We start from the raw sequence: 16,799 nt of genomic DNA, 5'->3' as shown, positions 1-16,799 counted from the left end.
CCCTGCTGGGACAAAAGGGAAATGCTGGGACAAGAGGGCTAAACTGAAGCAAGGCTGCTGCTTCAATGTAATAGGGCATCTGTCACCACCAGGTAGGCAGGGCTGAGAGAGGCCTGCCCTATGCTGCCTCTGATCTAACTGTGGTACTTCTATAGCCCCCCCGACTGTAGCACCTAAATCTCTCACCGTCTGTAATGTGTTTATCCTCATACCATCCCTGCAGCGTGGGCTAGCACTATTAGCCCTACGGGGCACAGACACGAAGCAACTTCCCCGAGGTGACATAGGAAGCTCGTGGCAGCAGGGAATCAACGGCAGGTCTCCTATGTCCCAGGCTAGCACCTTAACCACGGGGCCATCCTTCTTCTTCCACTCTGTGACACACTGGGGCCCATTTGCGATATGACACATTCACTTTGCCGCTGTTAGCAGGATGGGTTATTTTGCTAATTAAGGGCGAAAAGTCATCAGAAAAAATAGCAAAGCATCTCAATGATTTGGGCCTGATCCTGCAACCCCTTACCTTGAGTAGTCAATGGGACGAATCATGTGACTCGGGCGATTTCCACAAAGATGGGGCTGGGTCCCACAGTGTCCTGCTCTAAGTTAAGCCTTGTTGCTTGCCTTCACAGGAAAACGTGGTATATGCAAAGGCTCACCCACCTACCAGACATTTAATGCAGTTAAAAGGTCTTCCCATACTTTCCTCTTGGTTCCCTAGATAATCTCTCTCTGTTGCTCCCCCTTCCCTGCAGTGGCTCGTTTAGTTTATCACAGCCCCATTCTGAGATGTGTGTCACTACATGAAGACTGAACTTCTCTGGAAAACTCCAACGGGGGGAAGCCCTGGCTCCATTGAAATCAATGGCAGACTTCCCAGTCGATCCATGAGGCCAGGATTTCACCCAAACCTTTACATTTAGGAGGGGCTACAGCCTACCCACCTCCCTAGGGTCACAGTTTGGTACTTTCCATCTGTGCGTACGTGGGGGAAGGAAGGAATTTGATCTCTGGGGACTTTGGCCGAGCCCCAAACCTCAGACCCACCACACAGCCTGCTAAATAGATGGCACACTAAGGAGGACTGTGGCACCTCTGTGCTGAGGAGCTGCTCCATGGCTACTGCATCTGAAGGCCCAGCTCTGCAGAAACTCCCATGGCTGCTGCCCCTTCCCCTCCTCCCTGCACAATGATGAGCAGTTGGCCAGTGGAACCATGTAGCTGAGAAACTGAATCTACTGACTCTATTCCCCCCAGAACACCCCAGTCCTGATGTGCAGGATTCCCCCACAGCTTTGTATTCACCTGCATACAGGGGCTCAACTCCTCTTGCGCATGTTTCTCATTTCTTGCCCTTCGGAGCCATCTGCGCCCCCACACCCTGAAAGGGGACAGGATTTGGCCTAGAAAGCCAGTTTGTTTAGTTTTCTTGCTGTGCCCTTTGGCTCTCATTTTACCACCATCTATGTTATTTATAGCACTGCTTGCCTTGTGACGGCAGGAGGGGCCCTTCTGAATGGCTCCAGGCCCTCTGTGTGCATAGCCCAGGCCTCCTACAGAGCCCTCAGGATTCATGCACAACTTGGGGAATTTGCAGCTTCTGGGGATGGAGGGACAACTCCCCTCCTCTTCTCCTCTGGAAGGGATCCGGGGAGGACTCCATGAGGTTCCTATACTGAGTTTTCTGCTCAACCTCTTGAGCGGATTTTCCCACAGAGAAATTTTCCCCCTGCGATCTGGTCTCAGGTAAGGATGTCAGCGTTTGACTTCATCAACATCCAGCTAAATGGCCACCCCCATAACCATAACAGCTGCTGTGTTTATAGTAAACACACGCAATAACTGGGTGGCCTTTGAAGCCAAAGTGTCCATTGCAAGTAATTAAGGGTATGCTGGATGCAGATGTGACATTTCTCTCAAGTTCTTTGCCTTTCAAACATAATTATGGACGTACTTGAATTTCTGGCCCTGAGGCCCTCCTTGAGCAAAGGGGAGCGGGAAAATCATACCCTACAATGTCTTGGACAGAGCAGAAAGAGTGGGGGGGGGTTTCTGAGTAACTCATGCCTGGAAAAATTCCTCAGTGCCACCAGGTGCAATGAATGGAGAAGCCTTCACTCCATGCGAAGCCAGTGATGATGGAAGGCCCCTTGGGCATACCAGCCAAATAGATTCAACACCACGGCCTCCCACAGAGTTGTCCCAGCCCCCGCCCCTGGGGTCTGAGAGATGAGGTAGTTCAAAAACCAAATACAGGTCTTGGAAAGTCACGTCCTGAGTGAGCAGAGAGAATCAGCAGTAGCATTACTAATTGAAATTAGGTCTCGTTAGTTTGCTTCTCACAACCTTACACAAAATATTCAGTAAAAAGGGGTTGGGGAGTTGTGAGTTCTCCCCCTCCCATCCCGGCCAAAAAAACCCCACATCAGTACAGCACTATTATCCTCTTTAAAATATCTGTCCCATTGCAGGGTTAGAGACCTAGAACATGTAGGGTTAATTCAAACAATGTGTCCAGTATGAAGGCAAAACACAAGCCCTTTGAAATGTGGGATCAGAAACATAACTGAGGGGATAAAACAAAAAACTAGAGGACCTCTTGGAGGACAGATGGTTAATTTCTCTACTAGAGATCAAGCTTTACAAACCTGGGTGCCTAAATTTAGGCTCCTCAATTCATGTTTAAGGCCCATAAATAAAAGCATCCTGATTTTCAGAGGCTCTGAGCATCCACTAATACCACACAAGTCAATGGGAGCTGCCGGTGCTCAGCATCCTTGAAAAACAGGCCACATTTATACAGATTTAATTGCTTAGCTGTAGGTACCCAAGCATGAAGACGTTGGCCCTTATGTCTACATTGTGCATATTCAGATAAAAATAACCTCCCATAGATATTGTGGCCTCCTGCGTTCTGATCTCACTAAACTAGACATTTTTCACCTTTGGAGGGAAAAATAGTGAGAAGTGAATTGGGACTAATAACTAGGGTGACCAGACAGCAAATGTGAAAAATTGGGACGGGGGTGGGGGGTAATAGGAGCCTATATAAGAAAAAGACCCTTTTGCTTCAAGGAAAGGGGAAGAGTTTTTCAGATCTTGTCCTAGGGTTGTAAGGACAGGCCAGACTCCTCCACTAGACACAACTGAGTTACTAGTGGGAACTCCTCCACCTTTGCTCTGCTTCCACTTCCCTTCCTCGAGTTTCTAAGTGGAGTCAAGAAAGCAACTGACCAACAGGCCAGATCCTAAGCCTGTTAAAGTTAGTAGAGAGATTCCCACTGACAACAATGGACACTGGATCAGCTCCTCCATCTCAATTGGATATTCGACCCTCCATTCCTCATACTGCCCCCTCCAACCAGGATCGAGGGAGAAACAAACACCAGGTCATTCCATCGAGAGTTGCAGAAATGCATCACCTCTAACCAAGGGAGCCGCACATGCACTTGGGGCTTGATGCGATTCTCACCAATGTCAATGGGAGCCTTTCCATTGACTCAACAAGAGCTGGCTCCGACACACACAAACACACATGCTGAAGTGTTGAGTTTCTTTGACAAACAATCCTTGATGAAAGACCGCACTTCATAGGGTACTCCTCTGTATAGAAACTGTAATCATTTCTAGCACAATATTTACTTTCCTTAAACAACCGGTGGCTATCACCCCAACGGCACCTGGCCATGGCAGCAGCTTTACAAAGGCTAGGCAGGGTTGCCTTTTTTTTTTTTTAAAAAAAAGGAGAGGGGGATTCATTTTTACCCTTCCAGCTACATCACAGGAGAAATCAAACAATTGTTGAAAAGTTGGGGGAAAGGACTGTGTGTATTAACCCAACTCAATGATAAGCTCACCCCAGCCGCTATTCAGCCCTGGCTGTACAACCAGGGATGGCTGAATTCAGGTTTTATTATTAACAGTTCACCTGCTGCTGTCTTTCAGCACTTTTTATTCAGTTATTTTATTTATCTTAAAGGCCTGTTGTCATCACCTCGGTGCTTCTCAGGCAGGCTTCAGGTGCAAAGCAGCCAATGGGACTCTGGAGCTTCAGCCATGGCACCTTATTAAAAACCCTGGTGGTGGACGGGGCTTTATTTCCCCCACTGTTTGTTGAAATTGTTTCCACTTTTGATCGCAATAAAACCAGGCAAATAAACACCATTCACACTATTGACCTTGCCTGTCTCTGTAGGACTTGAATTGTGCCAAGGACAAATAGACCGAATTTCCAATAATTAAGCCGTAAGAGAAATCCGCCTGGCTCTGTGTATCATACGATGACAGCTTCTGTTGTGGGATTATTAGGCAAATATGGATCCTAAGCACAGATACAGTTTTCAAACATAGGTTGCAACAAGACTGTCCCCCAGCTCCCTGGTTTTGGATGGAAAAGTCCTATTGAATCGAATAGACGATACTTTTCTATAGGCTGTTTGAACTATTATACTGAATGTAATAGAAAATTACACACACACCCCGCTACAGAATTCTATAGTGTAGTACCAGGGCCGGCCCTAGACCAAATGGTGCCCCAGGCAAGAAGCGTCTTCGGCACCCCGCCCCCTTCCATTTGTTAAACTGTTGAATACCTTACAGCACCCCAAACCCAGTACCCCTCCCCACGCCCAGCACCCCAGGCAGCCACCTGGGTCACCTTCCCTTAGTGGTTCAAACAACAGAGATAATACCAATAAAAAATCATCATAGTGGCTGTCATTCTCTGACACTCTTGAAGAGTTTAATGTAATTTCTATAAAGTCTGTTTTCGTTTGCCCAGCCCTCATTTTGGGTCTGTGTGCCACATTTGAACGCTGCTGTGTAGCTGCTGAGGCTAGGAGTGACCTCTTTGCTTGGGAGTTCTGCTGTTGATTTTGGTGGGACCAGGGTTAGCCCCTTCATAGGTATCACTTTGCTTCACTGCTGATGGGGCTCAGTGTTGCAGTCCTTCATTCAACTCCAGGGGGAGTTTTGCCCCTCCGAGCACTGCAGGTGTGGTGGGCCTGTTCTCACTGCGATCACGATGAGCTGGTACAATTTACCATTTCTGAAAGTGACCAGAGCCAACACAAAAAGCTCGATCACAACTACTGTGACACCATACAGCCACATTCGTGTCATTACAACATGCTGCTTTTGTAAATCTGCCCTTTTAAGAATGTGGATTAAAATCAAAATACGTAGCTAGGAAAATTCTAATCTTCTATTATAAATAGTAGCAAATCCTTAACAATGAGACCCAAGGAAATCCATCTGGGTACTATTGCATTGCAACACTCAGTCTCCACACTCATCACACTCCAGGGAATTCAGGCCTTGAATTACACGGTCCTATACAATAAGAATAATAGATAAACACACTTGTCTCACAAGCTATTGGGTAATATATTTCTTTCAATGGGAACCATCAGTTATTCTTCCATCTTCTACTCGGCTCTGCATCACATTTAGAGGTTTTTACAAAGCGAGTCGGGGGAGAGGGGCAGGTTTATTTACTTACGGCTTTGCAGCAAGGCATTACACCTATTCATATCGGTTATAAATGACCTCAGGTCTGCCATTATGGACTAATGTCTGCAGCCCTTTGACCTCCGGAAGTGCTTAAGGAGGAGCTGTAGTAAATCAGGGCAGCACTTAGCTGCAGAGGAAGAAATTCCCTTCTTATCAATCTGCCAGCAGGATGGGAAGGATTCAGGCTCTGCTGCTGAAGACTGATGCACTTCCAGCCATTGCGAAACCCCTGAAGATAGAAGTGCCCTCTGTAATTGCACTTCACCTACCAGACAGCCATTAAGATAAACAAGGAGAGTGTTAAGTCGGTCTGGCTTCTCCCTTGTATTTCCAACAGAAGGAGTCACAGCCTGCCATCCCACATGGAGGCTCCTTTTCAAATCCAGGCTTGTGGCCACAGGGATCTCAGACACCAAGGGAGCCTGCATTAGCACAAACACGATTTACCTCAGGGAAGTGCAATCTGCACCAGGGCACTTTGCCCTGCTTGAAACCCAGGCAAACTGTACCAGCACAAACTACACACAGGTTTTGCATGTGTGCAGGCTACTCTAGTGACTGAAATCCCAGCCTGCAGCAGGGCTCAGGCTATTTTCTCTAACCTTTGCTGGCACACCACCTGAGAGCTAACACTTCTCATAGTGGAAGTTCTCATGATCACAGTGGTCTTACGCAGAGGGCCATTGGACATTTTCAGCAGCTGAAAACTGGGACACCCGTCAGAGTCAAAAATGAGGAACTGATACCTTGCAAGTCACTTAACCTAAGTCAGAGCGGGCAGCCATTGTCCAACACCTGATGTTTATTCAGGCCACTGGGGCAGTGGATGATTTTCCTGCTTTTATTTGAATGCCTGATGTCATACAGCTTACAATTCAATGATGTGTTTCAGAAGCTCACTTCCTAGCCTGCCAGAGATCCTTAGCAATTAGCTTTTTATTGGCATATGCTGCAATTTGCCAGGTTGATGCACTTGCTGCTCGCATGGGTTTAACCTCTGGAAGGAGTTGAGTACTTTACGGGCTGGTGTATCTGGGGCATAGGAGGATGAAATAATGCGCCTGCAGGCTCAGATGCAGAGGGGAGCATGGAGTCCTCGGAAACCACGGACCCAATCCTATAATCCTTGCCAAGTCATGACTCCCAACGACTGTATCCTAATGAACCTTTTCTCTCGAGTACCCATCACTACCACACCGCTACTGTAATCCACTTAAATCTTGCAGATAGATATATCCAGAGCTACAAATAAACCAAGTATGGATCAGCTAGGTTTGACTGAACCAGTATTCAACAACTATATTTAAAATAGTTTTGTGAAGGTGAAACCTGCGTGTCTGTGGGTCACTTGCCATATTTTCAGGCTAATGAGTTTGACATACACAGTTTCTTCCTGGGAATCAAGGCAAAAAGCCACAAACAGTGAACATTGGAAGTTCACTTGAACTGACTATCCTTTCCACAGCTATGTGTGCACAGTGCAATTACATTTCTTCTTGATCATCTCTCGTTTAAGAACAGGGAGACCCTGGAGCTCAGGAAGTGGAAGTTCCCTTTCCCAGAACACGGAAGGTTTTGTGCACCTGCACCTCATGTGGCACTAACTCATCTCTGGAATCCCTCTGATTTCACACGTGTCCAAGAAGATACTATCTGCTGTCTTCCGAGTGCTGTGCAAAAGGCTGTCAATTAGTTAGCTCTTTTCTGAGGAAAGGATGAGAACCAAATAACCCATTCCTAAATTTATTCTAATCCACTGAGCTAAAAAAGCAGCCAAGGTCAACAATGAGGGTGGGAAAGGGAATAGGTCAGAAAGGATTTTGAATGTAGTTACATGTATCCTGTCACCAAATGACTTTGTTTTACAGTACATACATCACTGACGATTTTGTAAATGTTTCGTACCTCAGCGTACCTCCAGAACAAACAAAGCAATTTTATTCTCCCGTAACCAGTTCTGGGCTCTTTCCATACATTCCAATCTAGCAGTATCACAGCTTCAGAGCAATGAGGGACAGAAAGGACCTGTTAGATCATCTAGTCCAGCTCCCTGCCAATGAAGGATTATTTCTTATCATCTACTGATTAGTACTTATATTAAAGAAAAAGAGCAACTTCCAGCAGGAGGAGATCACCCGCCTATTAGGACACAGGACCTGATAGAGGTCTCTACAAAGAAGGTTGGAGTCCACACATAAAAACACTGATGTAGCCATAATGTTGAGGGTTCTGCTCACTTTGACGCTTTTGTAGGTCCACTTGTAGAACTTTTATGTTTGTGTGAAAGTTGGAATGGAATTTTATAGTAGGGAGTTTTGTGGTTCTGATAAAGCCAGAGGCCAGCCCAAACCAAAACCACAGATCCAAAGCACCCTGAGCATTGGGAGCATTCACATCTGGATACAGCCGTTGCAGTTCAGGCCCATCTCTCTGCGATGTGCGGAGCAGGGGTTGTTCTTGTAACTTGAGGATTTGAAAAGGACAGACCAGTAAGAGAGGCATGTTTGAGACATACAATGTGAAAAGGATAAAAAATGCATTAACACCACATAAGGGAAAGAATGGACCACTGGATTCTTAATTTGGTTGAAGGAAGGCATTTGTAACATTACATTTCTCATACAATAGAAAATACAAGGCAGACACTTGAGAGACACTATTTAAGGACTTTAGACTTTTGAAAAACTGCTGGTTTGTTTCTTATTTGGAATCTTGGAAGTTCTAAACTATGAGATCCGTCCCTGCTAATTCTGTCACATTTTATTTAGCAAACTTTGTCCCCTTCCTGCATGCTGAGAAAGTGCTTCAAAATTAACACACCATTTCAATTTCCTTCCTGCTTCGCTCAACAGCTACACCACTGATGTCAACGCATGTATGAGAACAGTGTGTCAGTCACAGAGGAGCACAAAATGCTGAAGAACCTACGTCCACAGGCAACTACTAAGAAGAGGAGGAAACAAAACCAAGAATACTCACATATTTACACTGGGAACAAGGGAAACAGTTAGAATATTGCCATTTGGGGCATGGTCAATGCTATTTTCAGTTGCTGTACAGCTCTTAGATACTTCTGTGATAGGTGCCTTAGAAGCAGCTCAGCCAGATCTTATAACAAAAAGCCCAAATACTGTAGGCTGACTGGGTGTCTCTGGAAAAATAAGCAAAAAACCCAAAACTCTGGACCTACTCCACTCCCACCAAAATAAAAGGGAATTTTAGACTTCAGTGTGAAGCAGGAGCTCTGTGAGCAGCGGAACCAGGATCAATGCCTGTTTCATGTCATTGATACAAACATACACAGAATGTGGTGTTTACATTCCATGCCCACATTTCACACATGTGTATACTACACAAGCTGTGCATTATGATAGCTTATCTCTATGTTACAAGCATTTTCCAACTCATTAATCATGGAGTAGATCATAGCAAAATATCATGTTCCTAAAAGGGCTTGTCTTTTACTTCCTTCACCTTTATCTCTGTAGACACAGAAAAAGAAACTCTTGGATCTAATCAGAATTATTTTTTTTTTAACCCAAGTCCCTTTTTTGTTGTTGTTGTTGGTACAATCACCTGGAGAGAAACAACGTGTTTCTTTTATGTTCTAGTAGATCGAGCACTTGAATCAAAGTCCCAGGAGTAAGATAACCGGCTGACTAGTTTAAATGAAAGAATAAGGCTATGTCTACACAACAGCCTATGCCAACAAAACTTATGTCGCTCAGGAGTGTGACTATTCCACTTTCCTAGTAACGTAAGTTACATCGGCATAAGCTCTCGTGTGCACAGCGCTTTGTCAGCGGGACAGCTTCTCCCACCAACGGAGCTTCTGCCTTTTGTGGAGGTTGGGTTTTTTATGCCGACAGGAGAGCTCTCTCCCATCAACATAGAACATCTTCATCAGATGCACGGCAAAGCCACAGCTCCACTGCTGCATGTATGAGAGACAGGGCCTAATTCATGACAAGCCTGTGCACATGGAAACATGGCACCGCCAACCCCATCCTAAAAATGACACAGAGGGAGAGGAGAAGCAAGGCTGACGAAGAAGGAAGAAAACCCTTATTGGGCCTACAGAGTAAAAATCCTACCAAGGGATTTTTTTCCCTCAGGTCCCAGCCCTGCAAAACCTTACACACGTTAAACTTTAAGCTTTCAATAGGCCCCTGGACTTCAGTGGGACTGCTCCCTTGCTTAAAGTTAAGAACATGCGTAAGTGCTTTGCTGGATCTGGTACTAAACTGGTATAGCTTCCTTCTACCCCAAAGACTGCTATAAGCCCCCTTGAACATTTGAAAATTAAATCTTTCTTCTTAACTACAGATTTTCCTTTACTGACTACAGACATCAATTGGTCATTTTAGAGGTGGTCTTTAATTCTCTGCACAGTATTCTTTGGACCTGATTGTTTTTGGGACGACTGGGAAGTACTCCCAGTAGCGCAGCACTCCGTAATTTTTCTTTAAAAAAGGGGAGGGGGGATTTGTTTGAATTGCTTTTAAAATCACACACAAAGACTTACAGGGGCTCTTCAAACCCACTTTGCATCACTCTGGAAGTTAAAGAGGGCCATAAAGTAGGTGTCTATATTATACCCGAGTGGTTTAAAGGAGCCTTTATGTCCATGAAAATCAGGCCCAAAAAACAGGTCAAATCTGAGAGCTTCAAAAATTTGATAGTATCAGTTAAATCAGAGGTGGCAAACTACTGCCCACAGGCCACGTCTGGCCGGCGGGACCGTCCTGCCCGGCCCTTGAGCTCCTGGCCGGGGAAGCTAACACCCAGTCCCTCCCCCTGCTGTCCTCCCTTCCCCACAGCCACGCCACCACGCAGGCAGAGTGGCTGGCTCCGGCTGGGTGGCTTGGCTGCTAGTTCTGCCGCTCTGAGGGGCATGATCAGAGGGCAGGGAGTTTGGGTAAGGGGCAGGGAGTCCCGGGGAGTAGTCAGGGGACAGGGAGCAGGGGTCGGTTGGATGGGGCAGAGCTTCTGGGGGGGCGGTCAGGGGACGGGGGGTTGGATAGGTGTGGGAGTCCCAGGGGGCCGGGTGTGGATAGGGGACGGGGCAGTCAGGGGACGGGGGAGTTGGATTGGGGTGGGGTCCTGGGCAGGCGGTCAGGGAATGGGGTCCCGGGAGGGGGTGGTCAGGGGACAAGGAGCGGGGAGAGGGGTTGGATGGGTTGGGAGTTCTGAGCAGGGCAGTCAGGGGGCAGGAAGTGGGAGGGGGCCAGGCTGTTTGCGGAGGCACAGCCTTCCCTATCTGGCCCTCCATACAGTTTCGCACCCCCAATGTGGCCCTCAGGCCAAAAACTTTTCCATCCCTGAGTTAAATCCTGTTACCATGATGATTTCTGATCTTCACTACCTCCCATAATATATCATTTTAAAACCTGTTCACTGCCTGTTTTTACAGTTACTGTAAAAAGAGCAAAATTCCAAAGTCTTACTTCCCAAAGTATTATTTTCCTCTGCAATATTTATTATTATTATTATTATTATTACTTTTGCCATAGAGAATCTCATTCAATTAGTCTGGTTTTCAATGGAGAACAGATGAAAGGAGAAATTTAATCAAATCCTTAGCACATATCAAAAGCGTTTTCACACCACACATCCCAAGAAGGTTTCCCAAAAATAATAAAGTAAAATCAAGAGCTCAAATACTTCACGCAGCCCAACAAATGCAGATTATGCCTGAATTTAAAGGGGAAGTGAAATGATTTTTCCTTCTACTCACCTGCCAAGTCCTGAGAGCTCAGGGCTCTGTGTTTCTTTCAGCACTTGAGATCAGAAACACCCAAGGCTGAGCAGAGAGATTTCTCCTTACACTGGTCTTATTCATTATTTGTGAAGTGCTAACAAATGTATTCAATGCTCTACACTGCACATAAACAGTCCCTGCCCCAAGGAGTTTACAGTCTACAGCCCTGATCCTGCAAGTTGTGCTATGTGGGAGGATCATCACCGATTTCAACGAGCCCAGTTCAACTCTCAGTGGCAGTTTTTTATAGACAATCTTTCCTTTGCTTTTAATAAGAGATGGATCAGGCCCAGTCATATTAGAGGTGTGATTAATGATTGTCGGAGAAAAGCAGAGTCTTGGCACGTATGTTAAGGAGCAGAGGAAATGATTCTCTCGACTATTTTGTTTTTAAATACATTTTTTTTAATGTTTCCATATAGTATGATTTGGGATCTCAGACAGCTCCCTTCTTTTTCACTCTACCTTTCAGCCTCACAAGGTAGAGAGAAGTAGACAACTTCTGCTCCCGGGGGGATTGGCAGCTACTGTAAATGCGAAGGCCGGGGAAAGCGGGAGAAAGATTTTTTTTTTCTGGAATTTGGTGCTACGTTTTTCACCTGCTCCATCTTTCCATTTTCTGTGACATTCTGAGGGCCCAAAGCATTCCCACGCATAACTTGAGCAATTGACTTCTCATCCAAAATACTCCAATTTCCATACATTCCGTGTTTGCGCCAAGTTACTATGCCAGCCTCCTCTGCTGACTGCAGCTTGTGGAGCGGAGCGCATGAGAATTATAGCACAATGCACTGAGTCACACAGGTTATAATACATGAAGAACAGATATCCAGAGACGCAGGGGAGGACAGAAGGAGCCAGGGATATCATCACTCTGGTACCATCCCCAGATGAATCATGGAGCTGTGTCCCACGTCCTGCGCATGCCAACCAAAGCAGAGGGCTGGCTTTAAACCTTGGTAAGGGCTATGTGTTGCTATTACACCAGAATGTAGGGCCTCCAGACTAAGTCTGGGGTAAGGATATACTGGCTTTTGATATAGCTGGGCAGCAGATAAACCAGCATGTTTCCCACCAGGATCCCATGGCGTGCCCAAAGCCTGCCTGATTTATACACTATGGCTCCAAGGGGAACAGAATAAAAACACTCACAGCCCATTGGCATGTCCAAACAACACTGAACGGAAGCAACAAACCAGTCTCACCGTACAGTAGACAGATTAAGTGGAAAAAGTACATTCTAAACCCGTCTCAGTACAGCCAAGGACAATAGCTAATAACTGGGAAGTCTCCAAAGGTTCAGGGTTCAGATGCTTATCAAAGCTGCGCAGGATCCCACCGGGCCATGCCGCCCTTTGCTCACCCCCACAAATCTCCCCACCACCACCACTTCCGCCGCCCTACCTGGTGTTGTCTTCTTGCAGGGAAGGACCAATTGCCTCTTATCCACTTCTGGCATCTTTGGAGGCTGGTTTTCTCTCTCCTCTGGTGTCCTCGTGGGGAGTTTCCAAGTAGAGCCAATGTTGGTGTTCAGGTGGAATGGGTGCTAAGCCCTCTTCCATGCTCCAGCATAGAACTGCTTCCTGAAGCTGCCACTGGTAGTTTATCCAGCTGGCTCAGAGACCACACCTAAAATGCAGCCACTCCCTGCAAGAGAAGAAGTCAAAATGGCTCTGTTAACCCTCCTGACCACATGAAGTAGCCTCAGTCAACCAGGAAAGCAGAATCAATACCATGTGATTGTGACCAGTCACAGCCAATCAACCTTTTAGGAAATGTGAAAGCTGACCACCAAAATTTACTAGTGCCAATTTTCAGTCGCCCTAACACAACATTTTACATCCACGCTTCTGCTGAGAAAAAGCTAAAAAAAAAATGAATACAATTGTTTCTGTTCCACGAGCATTTTTAGGAGTCGCAAAACAAGCAAACTTTGACAAAAACAATTTTCACTGAAAATTACTCACCCAGCTCTCCTCAAAACCCTGCCTGGGTATTTAGTGGGGCTGCACCTCTGGCCTACAAGACAGAACAACAATATTGACTCCCTTTGCAGGGCCACATCTATATTATTTCAATAAAATGTAGGCCTGCTCTTAAATCAAAGCTAACAAAAAACCCCTATTTGCAGTTTATTAAAGACCAGTTTAAAGGGTATTTTAAAATCCTTTCATATCCCTCCACCAGCTACAATAACCACTCAGAAATTTGAAACTTAAATATCTTTCTTCCCCAAATTTTTAACCATCCATCACTCATACACACCCACGCCAGTTTGATCAGTGCTGGGCTATTGGTTGTATATTTGAATCCCCAATAAAAATGGGTGTTCTGAGGTATTTACTTTGAAAAAATAAATAAATATTTTTACAAACACAAAATGTGTGGCCTGCCAACTATGCCAACATCCCTTTAATATGCAGCACAGTCGTTTGGGAACCCTGGGTCTGTCTAGAAGGACATTACAACTTCTAATCTGTAAGCACCTCCATCTGCAGTTGTCGTCTCAGGACCCAGGGCTTGTCCACCTCAGGGATTTTTGAAGCGGTGCATCTCCACCAGAGCAATGGTTCAGTGTAGAGGCCATGTGTGAGGCTTGTAGCAGGATGATTTATCCCACTTTCAAATTGGGGAGAATCACCCTGGAAAAAGCCTGGCTTTGCATCAATGCACAGCATCTATGCTGAGGATTTGCACGAGTGTTGTCAGACCAGTACAAACATCCCTAATGCAAACTAGTACGCAGCCAGGGCTTTGTGCCCCAATTTTGTAAATGAGACAGAGGAACGCTTTTAGCCTCCCTCTCCACAGTCAGACCTCATTAACCAGGATCACTTTGTTATGCTCTACTTCTAGCTATCTTAGGTCAGATTTGTGGTCAGGAAGGAATTTTCCCCCAGGACAGAGCGGCAGAGACCCTGAGGGATTTTCACCTTCCTCTGCAGCATGGGGCATGGGTCTGAACTAAAGTAAATGGTGGAGTCTGTATATGGTGAACTCTTTCAATCAAGATTTGAGGACTTCAGTAACTCAGTCAGAGGTAACAGGCCTATTGCAGGAGAGAGATTCTGTGGCCTGCAATGTACAGGAAGTTAGACTAGATGATCATGATGGTCCCTTCTGGCTTTAAAAGTCTAATTCTACAGCCCCCATATTATAGATTCTGAGCATCTCACAATCGTTAATGTATTTACCCTCCCAACACCCCTGTGCAGTAGGGCAGTGCTGTTATCCCTATTTGACAGACTGTGAAGTGGAACAGGGAAAGAAAGCATTTGCCCAAGTTCACACAGGATGTGTGTGTCAGAGCAGGAAATTGAACCAGGGTCTCCCAAGTCGCAGGCTCATGCTCTAACCACTGGGCAATCCTTCCTCTCTACTTCAGCTCACGATTCTTAAAAAAACAGAGCTGGCTGAAAGAGATAAAAAATCCCAACAACACTTTTTGTTAACATATCAACAACAAAAAGGAGGGGGGAAAATTCACAAAAATTGTTTCCCCAGTTTTTCATCCAGCTGTTTAACAGTATGTGTCAAAAAGAAAATCTACAAACAAACAAACAAAGTGCTTTACCTAGTGTCCAGCTTCCTGGGACCAAAAGGCCTTCATGCTTACACCAGTGTAATTTCATTGACTTCAATAGATTTACTCCTGATTTTCCCCTATGTAAACGAGAGCTGTGTCAGACCCAAATTCTCTAATGTGTTGGTCAAAGAGTACATTGGGAAGGATCTCTTTTCTCCTGGACACTTTTCACCCACTTATCTGCTGTAACCCTCCGAGATACAAGTCCGGTATCAGACTGGTTATTAGCTAATTAGATAGACTCAAGTCATATATTTCCGATTTGATTTGAACACTATAACATTCACTGATTTTGGTTCATTTGATTTTTGGTTTATAAATACAGAGGCCTTTTGCAAAATGCAGATACAGATCTTGGACACTCCCAGGGTTTGAGAATGCTCAGATCCAGGATTTGATTCCAGGTCCATCCAAAATGTTGGCAATATTGTAAAGGAGAAAACTGGAAGAACCATGAGCTTGCTACCTTCCTTCATAAACCGTGCAAATTCTACAGGGAGACTTGCAGAGTCTAAATTTTTGCCATCTAGAAATAATCCCCTCCTTTTATATTTCTCTCCACTCTCTCATGCTCCCAAAAAAAGCCATTTCCAGGCACAACTGGTTTGAGAAACTGTGGATTATTCTGTTAAAATTGCTGACTTTGGGCTTGGGACCACAAGCCAGTTTGGGACAATCCCCTCTGGTCCTTTCTCCTGCTAATTTATAGCAACATTTGTTGAGACAAGGAGTTATGGTCTGTAAAAGGCCTGCTGTCAGCCTCTCATAAAACCCCAGCACCCTGTCAAAAAAGGGCCGGAGCCTGGGAAGAAAGTTTCAGCAATGATCAGCTGCTTTCCAGATGGGTGGCCTTCTACACAGCGTTCAGTCCCCAAGGTCCAATAAACTATCCCTGATTTTGCACTTTAAAAAAACAAAAGATACAAACCCTCCTCTACTTTCTGTTAGGGCTTTATAAACACACTCCCAAGCTCTGTGTCAAATTTATTAAGGAGAAAATAATTCTGTTGTCTCCTTCTCTCTCTCTCTGCACACTTATGTCCAGGCTTCTAGCTCCTAGAAGTGGAAAGGAGAACCATAACATGATTTATAGTCTTTTGAGTTGTTTTCCCATCAAAAACAAAAAGAGGGTGGCAAGCAAGTCACTGAGTTGAGGTATTGGCCCCCCAGGCATAAAACCACCCACAGGAGGCAATGTTTGTTCTCAGTCTGGTATAAATTCTGTGCCTGGTCCTACCTCTGCATCCCAACACACCACAAGGACATGGGATCAAATAAGAAAGAAGGCTACATTGACTGACTCAGGAACCAGAAAACACTACATTTTGCACCAGACAGGGTACAGTTGACTTTGAATCTAAAAAGGGGTGACACCTCCTCTGTAAAGCATTTTGAGATCAACAGATGAAAAGCACTGCATAAAAGTTAAGGGTTATTATTAGTGCATCTAGTCCAGCCCCCTGCCAGGCAGGATGCTTCTCTTCAGTACATTTAACAATTTTTCCTTCCGTCTAAATTTAACTATGGCAAGCAACGGGTCTTCTCCCTTGGCCTCTGGATAATTATTCCACCAGTTAACAGAGCTATCTATGTATCATAGAATATCCGGATTGGAAAGGACCTCAGGGGGTCATCTAGTCCAATCCTCTGCTCAAAGCAGGACTAATCCCCAGCTAGGTAGTTATATGTAGGTACTTTTAAACCTTGCCCATCACTGTGGTAGAGGAGTGCAACCCAATGTTTTCCCTCATAGTCAGCCTACATGATCCCATTATCCCTCTTTATTGTGCTGATTTCCTCTCCCATCCTTCAAATTAAATCCTGGCCCCATTGAAGTCACTGGCAAAACTCCCATTGATTTCAGCTGGGTCAGGCTTTCATCCATGGTGTCACCCTGTGGATAACTGGAGAGGACTGCTATGGCCCCTGCTCTTTAGCCAA

General features: G+C 45.4%; 1 long non-coding RNA gene across 1 annotated transcript in view; it reads right to left on the bottom strand.

Moving 5' to 3' along the window:
* The window catches only part of LOC122456776, a 134,120-nt gene that overhangs the window by 61,920 nt on the left and 55,401 nt on the right, over window positions 1–16,799 (bottom strand). Inside the window, exons 6-8 of the long non-coding RNA XR_006275832.1 lie at window positions 14,847–14,935; window positions 13,240–13,291; window positions 12,677–12,919 (exon numbers count right to left, since the gene is read on the bottom strand). This is a non-coding gene — a long non-coding RNA (uncharacterized LOC122456776). The remainder of the gene's footprint in view (window positions 1–12,676; window positions 12,920–13,239; window positions 13,292–14,846; window positions 14,936–16,799) is intronic.

Source organism: Dermochelys coriacea, chromosome 15 (genome assembly GCF_009764565.3).
Source record: "Dermochelys coriacea isolate rDerCor1 chromosome 15, rDerCor1.pri.v4, whole genome shotgun sequence".
NCBI classification, from domain to species: Eukaryota; Metazoa; Chordata; order Testudines; family Dermochelyidae; genus Dermochelys; species Dermochelys coriacea.
Note: the sequence above shows the minus strand (reverse complement) of the source record. Positions and strands in the feature narration are given on the sequence as shown.